The sequence below is a fragment of the Amblyomma maculatum genome, chromosome 10, assembly GCF_055883805.1.
Source record: "Amblyomma maculatum isolate TAMU_Amacu chromosome 10, ASM5588380v1, whole genome shotgun sequence".
In the NCBI taxonomy this organism is placed as follows: domain Eukaryota; kingdom Metazoa; phylum Arthropoda; class Arachnida; order Ixodida; family Ixodidae; genus Amblyomma; species Amblyomma maculatum.
Genome location: NC_139353.1, coordinates 62,565,779 through 62,572,461, shown reverse-complemented (window position 1 = coordinate 62,572,461; position 6,683 = coordinate 62,565,779). Strand labels below are relative to the sequence as shown.

The 6,683-nt window shown below is 41.4% G+C and overlaps 1 long non-coding RNA gene across 1 annotated transcript; it reads left to right on the top strand.

The window, feature by feature from the left end:
* The first annotated feature begins 987 nt into the window (after positions 1–987).
* LOC146176668 (uncharacterized) lies at positions 988–5,726 on the top strand. Its single transcript, XR_014701548.1, has 3 exons — positions 988–1,077; positions 3,114–3,242; positions 3,350–5,726. It is a non-coding gene; the product is annotated as an uncharacterized LOC146176668 (long non-coding RNA).
* The last annotated feature ends 957 nt before the right edge of the window (positions 5,727–6,683 follow it).

The window sequence follows — 6,683 nt, the reverse complement described above, 5'->3', positions numbered from 1 at the left end:
GCATTAACTCCCACTGAGCACAGAATATCCTGTAGCTGTCTTGATATGTCTATATTGGTCACATATATCTTGAGCTATCAAAGACATCTACAAGACGTTGCTTGGTGCTAGTCTAGAAGACATCATCGGCAAGATGTCTGGAATCTGTCTAGTGAAGAATTTTTATGTCTTCAGCTACGCAAGACAGTTATTAGCCGGCTAACGCCAGATGTCTTCTAGAGTTCTGCTTCAGATGTCTACCATACTTCCTAACAAGACGTTTCAGGGTCACATATGCGCCTATAGTGCAATATGTACACAATTTAACTGGACAACACTGTTCTGCATACTCTAAGTATAAATTGTCGAAGGTTTGTTCTAGCAATTTTTCAGCTTGCAAAATACTGTATCCAAAGTGCCTGCGCTTTTGAATTAAGCATGCAATTTGGGCTGTTTCCAGCATGCAGGACCAATATGGCACCAAGAAATGCTGTTTAGGCGATGGGTATCTGAACATAATGTACAAAAGCCGCTGACACCTTCATTTCTGCAGCCGATAGCCACACGCGTACTGTGTTCGACCTTACTGGGCGCAGTCCAGTCCGCCGGAAGACTCCAAACTCCGAGTGTTCACAACGACAAAGTAAGCTAGCGATGTATCCGTGTGAGATAAAAGCCAGTAGTTCGCACAGAGGAAAGATTTGCTGCGCCGATGTTAATACGGAACGCCAGCTATGCACGATCCGCCATTCCCAAACTTCGCGCGCCGTGGCCTTTTCGCACCCCTCCTCTTTACAGCGAGATAGAAAATAGTGCGCCAAAATAATTACGCAAGACGCAGGTTGTATTCACCGTTTTGAAACAAATACGTCATAAGCAACAGTTACATTTTACTTGTATAGCTTGTTTTATGAAATATATTTCAGATTTCTATTGTTTTTAAAGTTATTGTATCAATGCGCTGCTCAGCGGCTGGCCATTTCAAATTTTCGTCGTGTCTAGTCCGTGTCTGCACGTTAGACCGTTGGTTTGTGACTGCGTTGAAAATGTATCCCGCACACCGGCTGCTACTTCTGGCTGCAAGGCAAGCTTCGCTTGGTGAGTAAGAAATTGTTTCTTCTAAATGAATCACTTAATGGAGCAGTAAAGTGACTGAGTGTTTTCTTTTTCCGATAAAAATGCTGCAAGGACCGTTGTTTGCATCCGCCGGCGCAGGCTGTATGGGCGAGCAAGATAGCGCGCGCGGACCGTTTAGTCAGTACGAAAGGCGGTGTTTTATGGCGCATCTACAGTTTTGTGCATGCAGGAAGGTTTTTCGCTTGTAATTCCACTCGCCGCGTTTCGTGAACTGCCATTGGCGGCGGAACCTCGCGATGTTATTCTTCAAAATGAGCTTGGCGATCCGACGTCTTTCGTTGATTGCCGCTGGTTCTAACGCTTTCCCAGGAAACACAACTGAGCACGAAAGTCTGCATGCTTAGTGTGGCCTTCACTCTGCAGCAAGATGCAGAAAATACGCACCGTCGAGTGGAAGCCGTGCGTTGTTTCTCAGCCTACAGAGCTCTATACGCGCTAAGTTATGCCGCGGTTGCGAAAAAGAAAGAGAACGATCTCAATAAGCCGCCTTAGAGGGGAGGGTAAGGTGCATTCTGGCCACAGCGACTCTCCCAACTGCTAGCAAAATACTCTCGGCCTGTTCACAGGCACAAGTTGAAACACATAGCGAGATAGGAACGGCGTACAAACATTCTGCAGTGATTTAATTTTAATAGTTCATAAAACGTTTACAGTCAGCCATTACATTGCCGTGATTAAGTGATTTTACATTTTCATATAGTCAGAAAGCACAATTTAGTTCTTTTTAAGTTCCTGAACTGCATGCTGTGTGATGTGCTGGTGCTCTATTTGCTTTGGTCCTCAGGTTTTTTTGTTTTTTTTTATTGGCGGAAATGTTTTAAGAAATTAAGCTTCAGTTGAATTGGTACAGAAAGAAATCGAAAGCAAATCTTTCGGACGGACCTCATATAACGAAAAGCCTATTATAATACACAAAAACATATCAATTTCATTTGTTTTCTTGCTTCAGGGCCAACAGACTCTTCCTATCCAGAACTGGGAAAAGAAAAGAGAGTACTGAATCATAACTTACTTGTAAGGCGTATAGAATGTAGCCATGTTATAAATGGGTTCAGTGTATGCCTTCAGGCTGCCCTCAACAACAAAGCTGTGACTCCACGCAAACCTTTTGATAGCATATGGACTCCTCCCGAAGCGCAGGTGTTTGGCATCAAAGGTGAAATACCTTCATTTAATTTCAGTTCAGTTAAGTCGTTCAGTCTTGTCCGACTCTTCGTGACCCTATGGACCATGTCACGCCACGCTTTCCGGTCTCTCACTATCTTCCTAACATCACATAACTTCATCTGCAGTGCCTCGAGGATGCCATCTAACCATAGCGTTCGCTGCCTACCCCTTCTCCGGCGACCCTCAACCTTTTCCAGCATCAAATCTTTCTCCAGCGGCTCCTCTCTTCTCATCAGATGACCAAAGTAGCTGAGCTTTAACTTTAGAATTATTTAACTTAGAATTAACTTTAGAATTTAGAATTTAATGCTCTTTTTCACATTGTGCTGTTGTGTCTGTGTTTGGTGCTCTTGTTATTTTGTGTCTGCGCGAATTTTCATGTAAATAAAACACCCAACAGCTCATAGGTAATGCATCCATACATAGATACATGATACATAGATTTATTTCTTCTCTACATATGTCGAATGAAATACTTAGTAAACTCAGAGGCAGGAACCTTACCCAGCATAGAAAGTGACTCTCAATAAAAAAAAGAAATGTATAAATCAGGAAAATGGTGGTTCTCTTAAGGTGTGTCTGTTGGTGAAGACAAGAAAATGTTTTAGCCTTCGAGGTCATCAAGGAGTTATTAATATACATATATTATACTCAGCACTATTTTGTGCTGCTAGTGCGTGTCGTGGTTAAACATATTTCTATTGTGTACTCAGTACTCTCAACCTTATGTGACATATTTTGAGGTTAAATTCTTATCCTATGTTTTGTAGTCAGTGATTTGCTTTATTAAACTTCACAAGAAATCTTTAAAGCATTGGAACACCTTGCAGGTTGCCACCACCTCCACGGCTGCCTAGCAACTATCCTTTTCCTGTCTGTGCTGCAAACACAACTTAGCAATGAGGGCCACAGGACTGACATCTCACTGGGCAGTCGCGGGCTACTGACTGAATACACAGGTACGGTTTGACTGTGCCAAAAACTTAGAGTTGCCAACAGTGGGACTTTTTCCTTCTGTTTGGGAGCTCATATATCTAAATCGTGCTTTTGATTTTAATCCTGGCAGGTGTGACATGGAAAGCTATCAACACCAATGAAACTTAGTTTTGCCGACGTCACAAAAGAGTGGTTGGTGTTTGCCTTGTGACAAAGACCAAGTCCACATCTAAAGGCGCTGCACAGCCACCATGAACAGTGCCACAATAGCAAGCAGCTGGGATCAAGGCACCTTCTGTGCTCATTTACAACTCAAGTTTGAAGCTGTAATTTTGCAAAGGTAGGCCTCCAACAATTGACAGAGAGGAGCCTCCCAATCAATTGAGCCACAAAGGAATTCTCCCTTTCATGGCAGTAGGTGACAAAAAGAGGCAGTGCAGCTGGTGTTCAGTACCGATAAAGAAAAAGCTGCCCAACCTAGTTAGCTGTGGACAAGGGCTGAAGTGGTACCAGTGTTGAGAACGATCTGATTGGCAGAAAAGCCTCCTTTTAGGGATATTCGCCCCTTCATTCTTAATTTGTAACTGACTGCAGTGCATCTGATAGCGCCAGAAGTTTTCTTTTCTTTTTTTTCAATTTTCTCTGCCCTCTAGGGTTGTACAGAATAACAGATGCACAACCCATGCCAGCTCCCTCATTTTACGATGCTTTCATGCCAGAATGTTGGCAGTGGTATTCAGACCTTGTTTTTTTTTAATGCCTTTTCTCCATGCATAATAACAGGCTATTTAGCGTAACACAGTCGCACACAAGACAGAGGACACCATCAGCACTTACAACTGGAAAGCAGCCGATATACACAGCCTACTCAGGTGATGCGCACGGGTACAAGGCAACATGGAAACAGCACCATTTTGTCAAACTATGCGTGAGAAATTTTTCTTCAGTCTCATAAGAAAAACCAGTTTGCTGCTGACACAGCTGTAACCTGCTTTTTTATATGAAGGGCTTCTAGTGTTTCATGAGCCGTTACCCACAGTTTTCACAATTGGTGCAAACCCTACGGTGCAAGAGAAGTCGCTCACCTTCATTGTTAATGTCTTTTGCATGTTCCCTAAGTTGGCCATTGACGCAGAATCCTGCTTGTGCAAAATAAGATTTTTCTACATGACAGTAGAATTTTATAGATGGTGGTGCACTTTACGAAATGCTGGCCATGTCTCTTCTGACAGCCGACCTGTTTGCTTTCGTAGCTTATGTGATGGCATAGCTGAGCAAGCTTTCAGGGAGCAGAGGATACCATCTATACATTAAACAGGTTTGAGCTGTGTCAGTGACACTCCAGCTTTTCTTTGAGGCTGAACAGATGTTTCTCATACCTGCTTTGATAAGATTGGTGCTGTTTTCCTGTTTCCTTGTACATGTGCACATCAGCAGTGAAAGCTATGCATCGACTGCTTTCCCCTAAATAAACAGTTGTAGTAAGTACACGTGGTGTCTTCTTTCTTGTGTGTGTCTGTGTTATGCTAAATACCTTTTTTATTTCTGAAAACCAACTATCTCAGCAGTTAACTTCCTTCTTTTTATACCAGCAGAATGTAAAGAGCAGCACCGTGTGCAACACTGAATTTTATTCTCTTTTTTTTTTTGCTGTGCCTTCTGTACTCCTCGCAAGCTGTTTGCTGCACTACAAAAGGTAAGGGCAGTTGGTGCCATCATGGCTGGTTCATGCTGCCCTTATCTTTTGTAGTGCTGCAAACAGCTTTTGATATGGAATATAGTGGTTGGTATGTACAATGACAGGGATGCGAACCTTTTGCTGCTTCCTTTTTTTTTCCTTATGGTGCCTTCTAGTGTTTCTTGTAGAGTGATGTATGACCCTTACCTGCTACCTTTTTTCTTAGTACTTTTTAGTTATGATAGTAGAATGTAACTATGACAGGCATGCAGCCATTGCATTTTTTTTTCAGTGCATTCTAGTCATGCTAACAGGAACAGCAGCAGTGAAGCAGTCTTGGCTTCTTTTTTTTTGCAGTGTAGATATTTTAATGGATTTGATGTCGTGCCTATTGCTCAAGGGTTTGTGCAGTTTCTACAAGATGTATGTATGACCAGCATTCAGTTGGTGACATGCATGCACATATAGTATGAAATGCAACACGTGATGATGGTCCTTTGTGAAAGCGCCTTTTTCTGTATACTGAAGCTTTTTCATTCGAATTTGTTGCTTTGTTTTATTTTGTACAAACATTATGCAGATAGTTCGTTCAACCACTCAACCAGTTTTGTACACTTTTGCATACCTAGCCCTGTTTATTTCTAGTCATTTCCTGTTCTTGTTTGGAGTATGGATGTTGTCATTCTTTTGTAAACAGATCATTTTAAGCTTGGAGAGAACTGCATTATTATTTTGTCATTTTCATACCACTTGTAGTGTCTAGTTTCTGTGCTTGTAACTTCGTAGCACATTGTTGAAAAAAAATCAAATATATGATTTACACATTTTGTTTCCTAGCACCTTTTGTAGTTATTGCCGAAACTCCCAAAGAGCACCCAACCATGGCTGTCCACCATACAGTGTGGCATGTTTTGTAACAAAGAATGTGTACAGTTCTCACTTGCTGTTTGCAGTTTTAATGACTGTGAGAATGAATGACAATGTGCATCATTCTTTACATGTCATGTGTTCATGAGTTGGCTCTTTCTGGTGTTTTCTTCCTTGGTACAATATTAGGCTTCAGAGAACCACATTTTTTCATTTCCATACTGTTGCTTGTGGCTTTCCTTGTTTTTAACATGCATGAGATTGTTTAAGTTGCCTATTTGCAATGTATAATGTTGAGGAAATTAAAGAGTTCTGTAGTTTACTCATCTCATTTTCTAGCATTGGGTGCAGTTACTACCAAACTTTCTAAAGAGCACCTGATGGCCATTAACAGTGAAATGTGGCACGCTTTGTAATAAAAACATACAGTTCTCATTACTAGAAAACAGTTGTAGTGCTGAGAATTAATGATTTACAATTGTACATCAGTTTAGCTTGCGTCATAACTGAATGTGTGAAAGAGCACTGTGGGTGTGTGACGGCAATGCAGCTTTAGTTGTAGCATCTGATGAGACTTTATTTTTTGTCTGGCAGTGGTGTTGAAAACCTCTGCAAATACATAAGCATTTCAGACTGTTTTGCGAGAAATAGCTGGGAATAAATAATTTAGAGCATTGCAGGCGATTCTAGAGCTCATTTTAGACATTCAGAATCTATTTTAATGATCTCTAGATGATGACTTGCAAGACGTCTTGCAGCTTAAAAAAGTGGGTGCATTAGCTGAGCTAGAAGGCAGCTACAAGAAGTACCAAGACATATAAAAACATCTTTCATATCTTGTCAAAGCATCTTTTAAATGTCTGTCGGCTGTCTTCGGTGCCACTTCAGATGTCTATAAGGTGACTTGTTTGTATTGGGC